This window comes from Desmodus rotundus, chromosome 4 (genome assembly GCF_022682495.2).
Source record: "Desmodus rotundus isolate HL8 chromosome 4, HLdesRot8A.1, whole genome shotgun sequence".
Taxonomy (NCBI): Eukaryota; Metazoa; Chordata; class Mammalia; order Chiroptera; family Phyllostomidae; genus Desmodus; species Desmodus rotundus.
Window position 1 is genome coordinate 57,636,986 of NC_071390.1, and position 16,047 is coordinate 57,653,032.

The window sequence follows — 16,047 nt, forward strand, 5'->3', positions numbered from 1 at the left end:
CGACCTCACTGGGTCTCCCAGCCACTGCCTTGCCACGAGTCCTCTCCACCCAGCTGCCTGTCTCCACCCCTCCTACTGGTCTGGGTGAATGTTTCTTCTTTATCTCCTTGGTTGTCAGACTTCCATACAGTTCGATTTTATGTCAGTTCTGGTTGTTTTTTGTTTTTAAATTGTTGTTATCCTTTTGATTGTGCAAGGAGGCACGGTGTCTACCTACACCTCCATCTTGGCCAGCAGTCTCCCATACTATTCTTAACTTCCTCCTGTCTATTTTGTGCCTACCATTTATGCTTCTTATTCCCTGTACCTTCTCCCCCATTCTCTCCACTCCCCCTTCCCACTGATAACCCTCCAGGTGATCTCTATTTCTGTGAATCTCTTCCTGTTCTAGTTGTTTGCTTAATTCGTTTTTGTTTTATTAGGTTCAGTTATTGACAGTTGTGAGTTTGTTGTCATTTTACTGTTCATATTTTTTATCTTCTTTTTCTTAAATAAGTCTCTTTAACATTTCATACAGTAAGTGCTTGGTGACGATGAACTCCTTTAATTTGACCTTATCTGGGAAGCACTTTATCTGCCCTTCCATTCTAAATGATAGCTTTACTGGATAGAGTAATCTTGGGTGTAGATCCTTGCCTTTCATGACTGTGAATACTTCTTGCCAGTCCCTTCTTGCCTGTGAGGTTTCTTTTGGGAAATCAGCTGACAGCCTTACAAGAACTCCTTTGTAGGCAACTGTCGCCTTTGCTCTTGCTGCTTTTAAGATTCTCTCCTTCTCTTTAATCTTGGGTAATGTAATTTTGATGTACCTTGGTATGTTCTTCCTTGGGTCCAGCTTCTTTGGGACTCTCTAAGCTTCCTGGACTTCCTGGTAGTCTATTTCCTTTGCCATATTGGAGAAGTTCTCCTTCATTATGTTTTCAAATAAGTTTTCAATTTCTTGCTCTTCCTCTTCTTCTCTTCCTCTTCTTGCTCTTCCTCTACCCCTATGATTCAGATGTTGGAATGTTTAAAGTTGTCCCAGAGGTTCCTAAGCCTCTCCTTTTTTTTTTTTTGAATTCTTGTTTCTTCATTCTGTTCCAGTTGAATGTTTATTTCTTCCTTCTGCTCCAAACCATTGATTTGAGTCCCAGTTTCCTTCCCTTCACTGTTGGTTCCCTGTACATTTTCCTTTCTTTCACTTTTCATAGTCGTCACTTTTTCCTTTATTTTGTGACCATACTCAACCATTTCTGTGAACATCCTGATCACCAGTGTTTTGAACTGTGCATCTGATAGGTTGGCTATCTCTTCATTGCTTAGTTGTATTTTTCTGGAGCTTTGATCTGTTCTTTCATTTAGGCCATATATATATATATTTTTTTGTCTCGGCACATCTGTTACGTAGTAAGGGGTGGAGCCAAGATATTCACCAGGGCGGCACAACCCACTTGGCTGTGTTGTTTTGCTATATGTGGGGGAGGGGCCTAAGAGGGAACAATGCTGCTTGCTCAGCTCTTGGTCAGCTTTTAGTTACTTCCTTCACTACCCACAAGCAAATTGAGCCCTTCTGGTGCTGATTCCCAGGTGAGTGGTTTTGTGTACATTCTAGGACCCTGTGAGTCTCTCCAACAAACTCCCCTGTGAGTTTCTCCTGCTGCCTCAACCCCCACAGGTTTTCTCGGTCAGAGATTTTGAGGCTTTATTTCCCAGTGCCGGGACCCTGGGTTGCATGGTCTGTCTTGCTCCCCAGTTGTTCCTCCTGGTTTATCCGCATGCAAATGTGGGAGCACCCACTCTGCCAGCTGCTGCCTTGCCATGAGTCCTCCCCATTCTGACTGCCCATCTTCGCCCCTCCTACTGGTCTGGATGAATGTTTCTTCTTTAACTCCTTTGTCGGACTTCTATACAGTTCAATTTTCTGTCAGTTCTGGTTATTTTTTGTTTTTAAATTTGTTGTTTTCCTTCTTCGGTTGTGTGAGGAGGCAAAGTGTATCTACCTATGCCTCTATTTTGGTTGGACTATTTATTTATTTTCAAAGAGTTTTTTTACTTATTTTTAGAGAAAGGGGCGGAGAGGGACAAAGAGAGGGAGAGAAACATTGATCGATTGCCTCCTGCACGTGCACCAGATGAGGATGAAACTCACAATGCAGCAACCCCTCCCCTTGTGGGATAATGCCCAACCAACTGACAGCCACACTGGCCAGGGCAATATGTATGTTTTAGAATAATCATTCCAGGCACAGTTTGGGCAGAGGGACCAGAAAGGAGCAGTCTTGATAATCCAGGTGGCAGCCTTGGGGGGCCACCCTAGAGTCTCTTTTCAGGAAAAAAATCTGTGTTCAGCAGCCAAGAGCAGAGTGAGTGTGGAGGTCACCTCCTCTGGACAGCCCCAGCAACTGCACACAGTGGGGACAGAAGGCCTGGCCATTTGAGCACAGTGAGGCTGCTCTAACAGCCACCTGTGCTCAGGAGCTTCCACTGAGAGGACCCAGGTGGGGACAGATCTGCATGGAAGTCCCACTTTCCTCCTCTGTCTCTCACTCACACATCTTTCCCAGGAAACCTCTGTCTCAGCCTCTGCTTCCCGGGGGACCTGTGGGACCTGAGCAGCAGTAGATGGGAGGGAAAGGGGTGAATAGGAAAGAACCTGCATCTCAGCGATTCTGCTTACCAACACATAACCTTGGAGACCCCCAATCAGCCTGTGTATGGGTGCCCCAGTTTCCTCATCTGAAAAATGGAGCTAATTACCTTGGGAGCTAATAATCTCTTTTTCATGGGGTTATTACAGGGATTCAATGCTTGGATGAATGTGAAGCACTCAGCCCTGTGCTTAGGTTATTGAGTGCACACAGGTATTAAGATTCAAGCATTTGTTTTACTTGTGATGATCAATTTGTTGTACTGAAAGCTTCTGAAGAGAGGGACTGGGTTGATCTAGCTCTCCAGCATATCTAGTGCAAAGCTAGCACAAAGCATGACACAGAGTGGGTGTTCCATAAAAGTTTGTTAATGAGTGGGAGCAAATTAGGTGAGACAGGTCAGGGAGAGGGAAGAATCAAAGGTGACACCCAGTTTGTAGCTGAGGTGCCTGGGTGGATGGTGGTGCAGTTATCTGACATCTGTCAGGAGGAGGGGAAGGGCAAGAGGGGTAATGGGGTCTGAAAATGGACCCCTGAAAATGGACCAGGGAGATGCCCGACTAGGGCTCCTGTCACCCGCTCAGGTGTCCACCACATCCTTCCACCAGGTGTAGCTACATAACTGACTCTAGCTACATAACTAACCAACCCAAGGCTAGTGGTATAAAACAATAGCAACTATTATTATCATCATCTCTCATGATTCTTAGGGCTGTCTGGGCTCAGCTGAACAGCTTTTACTCAGGCTCTGAGGTGGTTGCATGTGGGGCTGCAGTGAGGTCCTCTCAGAGGCTTCCTCATGCACAGGTCTGGCAGGTAGCACCTCAGCAGGGGCTGTCAACTGGAGCACCTTCCTGTGGCCTCTCCATGTGGCCTGGGCTTCTTTACTGAATGGCATCTGGGTATTGAAAGCAAGTCAGGGGAGGCCACATTGCCTTTATGCCCAGCATGGGAAGACACAACACCTCTCCTCTGTCACATTCTATTGGTTAGAAGTGAGTCACTGAGGCCAACCCAGAGTCAAGAGAAGAGATATAATACTCCACCTTTTGATGTCAGGAATGACAATGAAATTGTGGGCATGTTTTAAAACCACCACAGCAGGGAATCACTGGCAGCTCAACCCGTAGACTCTAGGATGAGTCCTGTTTCTAATGAGGGCATTTTAGAGCTCAAGTGAAAATTGGCCTGGCCAAAGACCTCAGCATCTGTGGCACATAGTTGAGTCTTAGTAGTAGCTGCTTAATGAAGAAGAGAGTGAATGCAAGAGTAAAGGAGAGGAGGAGGGAGAGTGACCCAGGGCCCGGGCAGCCCAGGACCTAGGCTGCCTGACCTTGCACTCACATTAGGACCTTGTCTAGCCCTAGACAGTGTGGTTCAGTTGGTTGGGCATTGTCCTGCAAACTGAAAGGTCACTGGTTTGATTCCCAGTCAGGGCACACACCTGGGTTGTGAGTTCAGTCCCCAGTTGAGGCACATACAAGAGGCAACCGATTAATGTTTCCGTTTCACGTCAATGATTTTCTCCCTCTTTCTCCCTCCCTTCCCCTCTCTTTAGAATCAATAAAAAATTTTTTTTTTTAAAGAGAGCATGCCTGTCACCCCAGCCTTCCCTGTGTCCTAACTCTATATCCTAACTATACTGGGCCATTTAGGCTACTAGGCTAGAATTTTGCCCTGGCCCTTGCCCTAGACTTGGGGTCCTGCTGTCAGAAACCCTGTTACGAACAACCATCACCTGCCAGTGGAGACTCCAGCCAAGTCTTCTGCAAGACCCTGCCACAGGTCAGTCAGGACCTCCACTCCTGCAGGCCTTCTCAGATGCCGGTTACAGTTTGGACTCTCACATATCTGTCCATCCAGAGATGCTCAGCCTTTGTAGATTTCCTCAATCACAGCCCCATCCCAAAGCCCCTCCCTGACTAACCCCCCCCACCCCCTGCCCATGTGCCTGGAAGAGCTAGGAATCCTAAGCTTGAGAAGTTGAGAAGAGTTCAGAAGCCCTGGGTCTGGGTGCGAGCACTGACAGAGAAGATACAGGGGAAAGATAAAGGCTGCAGAGTGCACACAAAAGGACTGGGTGGTGGAGGGAAGACTGAGAAGACAGTGAGAAGGGGTGATTGGAGGAGTCCATGGGAAACTAGGACAACATAGTGTCCAAGAGAGCAGCTCTGATGAGGCTGTTTTGAAGCGGGCCAGTGGTTACGAGGATGCATGAGGAGCCCACCGAGGAGAAGAGTATGGGTGGGTGGGGAGGATGAATGCCAGAGGGCAATGAGCTGCGGGATGAATGAAGGTGAGGATGCAGAGGAGGTACGATATGCTAATAACTCAATTACCACCTTAGAGTCTTGCAGTCTGGAAACTGAACTTTCAAAGGTAGAGCCCCCAGAAGGCTTCTCGATTTGGTGAAATCACAGCCCAGAACGTTCCAGGCTTGTGTGGGTATTTCTCTAGAACAGGCACCAACAGAGGCCAAATTCTCTGTTGATCCCTCTAATAATGGCCTGGGTTCTCAAGTCAGAGAAGGGTGCAAGGTCTCCAAGCCCTGGGAGGTCCCCTCACTGTGCCCTCATCACTCATTTGGGCCCTGGATGCTCTGAGAGTTTCCAAACTGGAAGTCTGATTTATGCAGGTGAGCATTCACATGTGCCATGCACTGCAGGGGTAGAGAAGTGAAGGAGACATGGTTTCCATCACTGAGGAAATCACCAAGTAACAACAGTACTGGAAACAGGATGGTGATAACTACTCTGCACTGAATGTTTAGTGCACCAGGCAAAGTGCCTTCAGACATCGTCTCTTAATAGTGCCTGAGGTCCATATTCATGCTACATCTCGGCCTACATGTATAAGATGAATCTAGGAATTTGGTTCCCAGCTGGAATCTACATGTGATTTGACCACTTCTGAAGCTGACCAGTAAACTGGTAGCTCTGGCCTCCTGAAGGCCTCCTCGCAGGAGGCTGAGGAACCTCTTGTTTGGGGACTGGGACCACCTTGGCCCAGTAAGAAACCTGTCATCATAGAGAAGGACAATTCTAGATTCATTCCAGCATCTGTAAATAGGACTGGTCCCACTGTCCTGCCTTCATCAGGCTCATGACTGAGTCTTGGGAGATCACAAGTACAAAAGAAACAGAGTACAAAATGAAACACAGTACAAAATGAAACAGCTATTTCATTCAAGCCTTTTTAAGACATTGAAGCCCAAGTTACCCTGTTGTAGGGCCCTGTTATGGGTTGAATTATGTTTCCTCAGAATTTATATGTTGAAGTCAACCCCAGAACTTCAGAAGGTCACTTTATTTGGAAATACTATCCTTGCTGTTGTAATTAGTTAAAATGAGGCCATTGGGGTAGACCTTAATCCAATACGACTGTTGTCCTTATAACAGGGGAATTTGGACACAGAGACAGGCACACAGGGAAGACATGGAGACACAGGGAGAAGACAGGCATCTACAAGCCAAGGAGAGAGGCCTGGATCAGATCCTTCCCTCAGCCCTCAGAAGGAACCAACCCTGCTGACATCTTCATTCTTGTGGCCTCCAGAACTATGGGACGTATTTCTGTTGGTGAAACCTGTTTGTGGTACTTTGTAATGGCAGTTATGACAGCTCTAGCAAACAAATGCAAGACCCTAAATGGATGAAAGGGAGGTCTTTCTGACCTATTGATGAGGCCACCTGTTGGAGCATGGCCAGCCCCCAGCAGGAGCAGACTGGCTTGGGGGTACATGTGAAATGTCCCCCGGGGGACTGGGGCAGGAGAGCTCGCAGGGAGTGCAGTTGTAGTGGATCTCAGTACCTGTCTGCAGATAGAATCTGAGATATCATCAATAGTATAATTTTCTGTGTATGGCCACCCTGGTGAGGTCTGGGTAGACATTCTAATATATAAGCACAGCAACAACATCACTGTTCAGGGAGGGAGGAGGTTACATCTGCCAGCAGTCGACCCATGAGGTAAGAGCTCCGTCTGTGTGGAGCTGTGGTCAGGTGTTAGTTGAGCATCTTCAGGGAGCAGATGCTGAAAGAATTAGATGTGAAAGAAATGTATTAAGGGAAATACCTGTGAAAGGAAATAGGTGGGGGAAGAGGGAGGCTGTGATAGCTGTCAGACTGTGTGGCAAATTTGACCTTGACTGAAGAAGAGAGGGACGAAAGGAAGGAGGGAGGAAAGAGGATTGGTTGGGTGGGAGCCTCTTGTAAGCCCTTTGGGGAGCCTCCAGCCAAAATTGGCCATCAGAGGTGTGTGCCTCTCCCAGGAGGGGGCTGCCTTAGCACACCTGCCACACTCAGTCATTGGCCGGAAGTATAGCTCAGGGGCAAATGTGAGGTGGGATTTCAGAGTGCAGCAGCCTGAGTGATGCTTTCTCTTAGCTGCCACACTGGGGCAGTCAGGAAGGGAGACTTGGACCACAGTGAAGAACTACAAAAAAGCATGAGGCATTAGGGGTTAAGATGAAACAATGCACTAAGCTGATGGTGCTAAAATAATACCCCACACCATTTATGGATGTTTCTTCCATCACTTCCTGTGAGTTTGAACATTTTTTTCTTGGGCTTACTGGCCACTTGTAGTTTGCATTTTGTGAACTGCCTGATTATTTTCTCTGTGTGTTTTCTATTGAGGTATTAATATAATTCTTGTTGATTTTCACCAACAATTTTAATGCTAAAGTTACACATATATAACAGATATTTTCCCTGGTGGGTAGAGAGCTCTGTAATCATGTAATGGATATGAATTCTGGTCTACAAATACAAGTAGGCAAGAAGCACAACTAAATTTACTTTTTTATAACTGAGCTTAACTTCTGTTTCAAGTTCCCATTTTGATCAAATGGTGGAAACAATTTGAGTAATTTATGGGGAGACCCTTCTCCCAACCTTTCTCTCAGCATTGCCTCTAAGTTCCTGGGGGTTAAGGAGTATCGAGATAGCGGAGTTGGGGCACCTGTCTAAGCTGTCCTTGCAGATCCCTGGTGTCTACTGAGGTCCTCATTTTTATCTGCCTCTGACCATGCCCTACCATGATCTCGTCCAACCACAAGGCCTCCAAGTCTTCAGGCTTACTGCACCACTCTGGGCCCTCTTGGGCCCCCCAGGAAATCTGTCCATTACTCCCTATGCCACACTATGGCTAGGGGGAGGGGGCTGGGAGACCACTTGCTTAGATATACCAAGCACCTGTTTCTGAATGCCCCAGGGAAGGGGAAGTCCTGGGTTCTCACACCTCTCTTGGTCTCTACACAGAAACAGAGCTCAGGATGTCCCTGCTTTCAGATTCCTCAACTCATCCACAGGTTCTCATGCCCCTCTATGTGTCTAACTTATTTGCTTCCCCTCTACAACCTTCTTCCTCCAACCCTGGGAGTCCCATGTTGGTAAGTTTGGATAAAGGTGGAGGCTGGGTGGGAAGACAGGTTGAGTGTTGATGCATATTTCCTGAGCCAAATAGCTGTGTCCTTAGGGTTTTCTGGAAATGTCAAAGCTAAGTATTGTTATTGTTTCTTAAACTCACCTGCCCCAAATCATGGAGGGAAAGAGCGGCGAGAAATACCTGGAGAAGAAATACAGGTTACTTTAATCCAGTTGTGCCCATGGTGTCTTTCAAAGTGCAGACGTTTAAAATATGCACCCCATCACATAGTTCCATGGTTTTCTCTGTAGTTCCTTCCATTTACTTCTATGCTTCGAACACTTTTGGCCATTTTAAAACCAGCAACTGCACACCAATATTCTCTGCTGGCTGTTATGGTTTCATGTCGCATTTCACTCACCAATATGCCAATACATGGCTTTGAGGTTGTGCTCTGCTCCTTTTGCTCCACCAAGCAGCCTGGACCTAAGGGGACTAAATCAGAGTCTCAGAATCAGAAGGAATCTCATGGGTCACTGGGTCCCATTACCCACCCCAGTAGGAAGCCTCTCTATGGCATCTCTGATTGGGGTTTCTCACACACCTCCAGGTATTGGCAGCTTACTACTTCAAAGCATTGTCATGTGAGATCACTGATTGATAGAAAGCTTTCCCATCTAAATAAGCCCAAATCTGGTTCCTTACTGGTCCTGCTTCAGGCCTATGGAGCCCCACTGTGCTCTCTGCCTAACATCCCTATCACCCTGGAGATAGCATCCTGTCCACCCCTTCCCCCCTTCTCTAGCGAGCAGACTTGTTAGAACTGCTTTGCACACCCGTGAATCGCAGGGTCCCCTGCTCCCCTTGCCGGCTGCAGCTTCTACTGAATTTGCAGCGCCTGTCTACAGCAGCTGAGGTTTACGCTGTGATCTGATGCACTCAGACTAGCCCAGCACCAGGGCCTGTGATACGGACACACTGTCTTTGGAATGCACCCATGAATCAATCAAATTTTTGAGCCTCTGCTCACAGAAAATCTGAGATCTTTGTTACATAAATTGAGGCCTCTCTCAACCTGACCTGTACCTCCTGGCATTTTGTACTAAAATTCAGCAACAGTATTGACAAAGGAGCTAAATTCTGGGATTAGGCAGAGCTGGGCTAAATACAGGCTGCCTGGCCACTTAACACAATGGAAAGCCTGTGTAACTTTGGACAGCTTACTTCTGTCAGTTTTGGAGACTTCACTTATAAAGAGCAGTTAACATTAGTACCTGTTTTTAAGGGCCATGTGAGAATTAAGAAATAAGGATGTAAATTCTTACCACGTGCAATTTATTAAGTGTGAAATGAATGACAGCTATTTTTCTTAGTGTTATCAAACATCTAAGACTATGGCACTTATTTTAATTGGAATAAAAGACACACACTTGCCATCAATGATAGGCAATATTGATTAGAAGGTAGGTAATGTTGATCAGTTGATCAGAAAGGGAGCTATTCTCATGGACAAGGGAGAGGTATCAACGTTGGTAAGTAGAGATTAAGAGAGTCAAGTCAATAGATTCAAGAAAATTACACAGATCAACAGAAGAAACAGATCAAAAAAGGGAAAGGAGATGGCAGAATAGTGGGCTGCTTGCCTCCTTGCAACCACAGGATGGAGATCTCAGAGTTCAGAGCAGGTCTTGCAAGCAGCATTTTATTCTTGTCAAAGGCTCAAGCCCCACTCCTATAGAACCTGGCAGTGGGGCCTCTCCTTAGGATAACGATGCCCTTTAGTACTGGTAACAGAGGTGGAGATGGGACATGCGCAAAGGCTAATCAGGGCTATGCTTGACCTCTTGGGAACTGCCTTCCAGATCCCTTTCCTATTGATTCCAGGCAGGAACTGTGTAAATAAATTCAGTGTTTATATGTTGCTTACCTCTGCTAGCGGATGCCATCTCTGCTGAGATGTAAGCCAATGGTACATTCTCTAGGGCAAAAAGGCCCAGCCAGGGGGGACAGTGCAGACTTTGAAGTCAGCAGACCTGGGTTCAAATCCAGCTGAGTCACCTGGTATCTATGTGGCCTTGATCAAGTCACAGATTTCCTGTCAGCTTCAGAGCTGTCATCTGTCACATGGGGTCCACAGCCTCTGCCTTGCAGAGTTATCACAAGGACTAGAAGGGATTGCAGATCTAAGTCACCAAGCATGGTGTCAGGCGAGCTGGAGGGGATGATGTCTGGCCTAATCCATCAGAAGAGGCATAGCTTGGAGGTCATTAGCTTCTGAAGGAAGACACACAGCCAAGGGGAAATTGGGAAGAATTCAGTCTCCACTTCACACTAGAATGACTCTGGGAAAATCACTAACCCTCTCTGGGCCTCCATCCCTTCATTTATGAGACAGGGGTAAGAGTGTCCACTTGGCGGGGTCCTCCTGAGGATCAGGGCCATGTAAACAAGGTGCATAGTGCAGAGCCCAGCATGGAGTCATCACGTGAGTGCCATTCCTTCCCAGCAGCCAAACCCCAGTCCCTCTTCCTGAGCACTGCCTCCCAGCTCCTTCCATCTCTCAGGTTCCATGCATTCACCTTCAGAGGAATGAGACAAAAATAGCACATTCCATCTCTTCACCAAGACAGGCCAGCCCTGTCTCTCAGCGCAAGTTTTCCCTGACTGTGCCCATGAGGTCTTTGCCAAGAGCGGCTGGTGACACGGCCAGCTCTCTGAGAGGGCAGATCAGCTGAGAGGGCAGCAATGGGATCAGAGTTGGCTTTTAAAGGGCCTTGGCTGAGGGCAGGATGCACGTGTGTTACTTATCTAGTGCAGAGAGCAAATGACCCCAATACCGAGGAGCTTTAAAACAACAAACATTTACTATCTCACAGCTTTGTGGGTCAGGTGTTGGGTGTGGTTTAGCTGGTGCCTCTAGCTCAAGGAATCTCAAGCAGTTGCAGTCAAGCTGTGGACTGGGAGCAGCAGTCACCCCCAGGCTCCTCTGGACCTGCAGGATCCACTTCCAAGCTCACTCACATGCTGTGGGCAGGCTGCAGCAGATCCATGTCCAAATCCCTCATGGAGTTGCTGGCAGGACTTGGTACTGTACCACAGAGACTGCACCAGGCCATGACTACCAGGGCAGCATCAGGGGCCATCCTAAAGACCACCTACCACAGAGGGGGTGGGAGTGGGGAAAAGTACCATCATAACTTTGTCTGTAGAGTGGAAAGAGCCCAAACCCAATGTCCCTAGCTCAAATGCTGATTGTTCTGTGTGGCCAGGGACTGCTGGTTGCCTACCTGGTTAGATCCCCAGCCTCCTCTTCTACCACATGAGATAACTGCCCAGCCCAGCCAACCTCACAGGCTGTTGGTGGATCAAAAGGTGGGTGGTTGTGAATATATTTAAGGAATCCTCCAAACATTACACACCAACAATACACACAAACATTACAAACATTATGGTTGGTATAAAGACGGCATGGATATATTAAGTGAAGTCTTGGGTAAACGGACAAAAAAACCACCCACAAAACTTCTAATGGGATACATTATCATTCACTCAAAATCACCTTTCCCACCCCGACTCTGTCTCCTCAGAGACAGGGCGAGGTGGCATTCATTCATTGATTCATTCATTCACCAAGGTCCTAGTGCATTCAAGACCGTTCACTGTTATTCTCCTTAATATGAACAATTTTGTGACATAGGCATTATTAACTCCTCTTTACAGGTGAGGAAACTGAGGCTCAAAGGAGCCCATAACACCCTACCTAAGCTCACACAGCTATATGTGACCTGGTCCAGGTGTCTCCTCCTTGGTCAGGCCACACAGACCCCAGCCATGGAGTGTCGCCCTCACCCTGGTCACTCCATAGCACATGACCTGGCTTCACTTGTGGGAGCATGTACCACTATCTGAAATCATTTTCCTTCTTTCTTCTTTCCTTAGTTTCTTTTTTTTCATTGTTGTTCTCTTTATTATGAGAATATAAGTCTACTTTTCTGCCTAATGACTACCATTATTTCCCATGCCTAGGTGAAGATGATAGCTGTGGAGTGAATGAATAAATGAGTGAAGAAATGAAATAGGAGGCCAGGTCTCCAGGTGAATTCTGCCTGACTTCAAAACCCACAGTTCGACAACCAAGATGGAGGCGTAGGTAGACACACTGCGCCTCCTCGCACAACCAGAACTGACAGAAAATCAAACGGCAAGGAAGTCTGACATCAAGGAGATAAAAAATAAACATTCATCCAGACTGGTAGGAGGGGCGGAGACGGGCACCAGGGCGGAGAGGACTCGAGTTGCGGTAGCGGGACCGAGACTGGTGGAGTGTGGGATGAACGGGGCAGGCAGTCTGACCACTAGCAGACCCTGCAGCCCCACATTCGCGCACAGATAAACCAAGAGGGCCAGACTCAGAGCGGCGGAGAACAGGGCAGGTAGAGCGGCAGGTAGCACCCCATGGCCCCACATTTGCACATAGATGAACCAGGACTAACGGCGGGGGATAAAGCCTCAAACCTCTGATTGAAAACACCCGTGGGGGCTGGTGCGGCAGCAGGAGAAACTCCCAGCCTCACAGGAGAGACCCACAGGGGCCTAGAGTGTGCACAAGCCCACCCACTTGGGAACCAGCACCAGAGGGGCCCAATTTGATTGTGGGTAGCAGAGGGAGTGACTGAAATCAAGTGGAGAGTGGAGCAAGCCCCATTGCTCCCTCTCGGCCCCTCCCCCACGTACAGCATCACAGTGCAGCGACCAGCGTTACCCTGCCCCGGTGAACACCTAAGGCTCCACCCCTTTACATAACAGACGTGCCAAGACCAAAAAAAAAAAAAAAAAAGGCCCAAATGACAGAACACTTCAAAGCTCCAGAAATAATTCAACTAAGCAGCAAACAGATAGCCAACCTATCAGATGCACACTTCAAAACACTGGTAATTAGGAAGCTCACAAAATTGGTTGAATTTGGTTGAAAACTAGATGAAAAATGAAGGCTATGCTAAGAGAGACAAAGGAAAATGTACAGGGAACCAATAGTGATGGGAAGGAAACTGGGACTCAAATCAATGGTGTGGACCAGAAGGAAGAAGGAAACATCCAACCAGAAAAGAATGAAGAAACAAGAATTCAAAAATATGAGGAGAGGCTTAGGAACCTCCAGGATATCTTGAAACGTTCCAACATCCAAATTATAGGGGTGCCAGAAGGAGAAGAGGAAGAACAAAAAATTGAAAACTTATTTGAACAAATAATGAAGGAGAACTTCCCCGATCTGGCAAAGGAAATAGACTTCCAGGAAGTCCAGGAAGCTCAGAGAGTCCCAAAGAAGCTGGACCCAAGGAGGAACACACCAAGGCACATCATAATTACATTACCTAAGATGAAACAGAAGGAGAGAATCTTAGAAGCAGCAAGAGAAAAGGACACAGTTACCTACAAAGGGGTTCCCATAAGACTGTCAGCTGATTTCTCCAAAGAGACCTTACAGGGAAGAAGGGACTGACAAGAAGTATTTGAAGTCATGAAAGGCAAGGGCCTACATCCAAGATTACTGTATCCAGCAAAGCTATCAATTAGAATGGAAGGGAAGATAAAGTGCTTCTCAGATAAGGTCAAGTTCAAGGAGTTCATCATCACCAAGCCTTTATTATATGAAATGTTAAAGGGACTTATCTAAGAAAAAGAAGATAAAAAATATGAACAGTAAAAATGACAGCAAACTCCCAGTTATTAACAACCATACCTAAAACAAAAACAAAAGCAAACTAAGCAACAACTAGAAGAGAAACAGAACCACAGAAATGGAGATCACATGGAGAGTTATCAATAGGGGAGCAGGAGGGGGAGAGAGGGAGGAAAGGTACAGAGAATAAGTAGCATAAATGATAGGTGGAAAATAGACAGGGGGAGGGTAACAATAGTATAGGAAATATAGAAGCCAAAGAACTTATATGTATGACCCATGGACATGAAGTATAGGGGGGGAATGTGGGAGGGAGGAGGTGGGCAGGATGGAGTGGAGTGGGGGAGGAAATGGGACAACTGTAATAGCATAATCAATAAATATATTAATAAAAAAACACCCCACAGTTCTAGGACCTGGTATTGGCTGACAGTCGCCCCTTCCCCCAGAGTCTACCTACAAAGTCCTTCCAAATGCTTTCCTTTGGTGGCAGCTTGTCAGGAAGCCTTCCTCAGTCCCCAGGGCCACCTGGATCATAGTGGACAACAGATATAACCAGAAGGCTGCAGCCAAGGGGGCTATACAAGAGCCAGGAGATGGAGGGTGTGAGTCCTCCCTCACCCAGGGGCACACATGGTGACTTTTCAAGCCCTGAGGGACTCTGGGAGTTTCCCCAGGCCTTCCCCTTGGGGGCTTTTGTCACTGTGCCCACCACCACTCTAGGCCTTGAGGGAAATTACTACTGCCTGCCTCTCCCTTCCTCCCACTGTGCTCAATTCAGAGCAAGCTCTGGCCTAGACCCACTGTGAATCCTGGAAGCCAGCAGAGCAAAGCTAATGCATTCATACTGACTTCATGAAGGCTGGGATGCTACAGGAAACACCCCAGAGAGTGCAGCAATCACAATGGCCTGTTAGCAGCCTCTGGCTGGATTTCTGTGCTCTCACCCAAAAGTGAGACTCTCCTCTGGAGTATCTGTCAGCTGCCCATGACATGTGTTCTCTAACCCCCAGATCCCTCAAATGGAACTGAGAGAGTTGAAGTGCAAGGCCTCCTTCTACCTAGGGCACATGGTCCTAGTGACTGACAGTGACATGAAAACCCTATCCTGTGTCCACCCCAGCCCCTGCTGGAAGGCTCTCCAGGACACCCAGAGCTTCATGTGGCCCATGACAACCACAACATTCACTCCTGCCATGCACATGGGCTGCCTGGGAGAGGCCTGCTCAACAACACTTATAATTATGCTGCACTGTAACTGTCCTTCCTCAACTTTGTCCTGTATCCCCAAGGTGAAGCTCAGGCCTGGCACATAGTAGGCGCTCTGAAAACATGTCTGCTGAGTGAATCTGGCAGAAAGGGCCCTGGCAAGAGTGGAATTAGACCATAGTCCCAGCACTTCCTGGCTATGTGACCATGAGCAAGTCCCTGTACCTCTGAGTTTCAGTTCTCTCTTGTGTACAGTGGAGATCAGAGCTTGCAAGATACTGGCCCAGAAGCCCCACATAGGCTGTAAATATGTTGTTTCTAGCTCAGTCACTGTTTATTTTAAAATCAGTTCTCAACATTTAAAAAGTGGAAGACTTCCGTAAAACCTAAAGTTTTCAGCTTTTATTGAAAAATGAGAAGACTTGGTTACAAGGACTCATAGTCGTACATATAATAATTGGCTGGCCTGGGCAGCAGCTGCACCTTCAGTTGAGGTATTTGGACATAATGCCACCTCCCCTCCCTCTCTAGAATCTTGCCCAGCATGCTTCACTCCCATATGTCACCTCCTGGCCTCCACAGGTGTCTGAGTTTGCAACCCCTGAACACTCATATCTGAGCCCACATGACCAGACTGTTCTTTGGCTCTGTGAGGTCTAAAGGCTGGTGTTACAGGATCCATGGGTGATGAAAACCATTAACACCCTGAATAAGAAGCCATTGGGTTGAGTAATGGAGAAACTCCTGTTTCTGAGGATGACACAGAGTCTATAAATAGCCCCAGAACCAGGTGATATCTGCCTATCTCACCTGGGTCAGAAGTCCTCAAGGGCTGGGCACTTTTCAGTTTGTAGCTCAACCGAGGAACTATCCCTCTTCCTGATGCCACTGAAGATAGCACAGGTAGAGATGACCATACAGCTGAGCCTTTGGGGGAGGTGAAACTTCTTTTTGGCAGGAAGGTAGTGATGGTGTTTGGTTTTCCAAAGAGGGTGAAAGGAGTGACATAAATGAAGGAAACTGGTTCTTGGTCCAGGGTCCTGGGGATGGGGGCATTGTACCATCGCTGAATCACCAGTTCTATTCAGCAACATTAGACCTTCAGGACCCTCTGTGATTGCTAACCCACCCACCCCCCACCCCACCCACACACAAAGCCTTTCA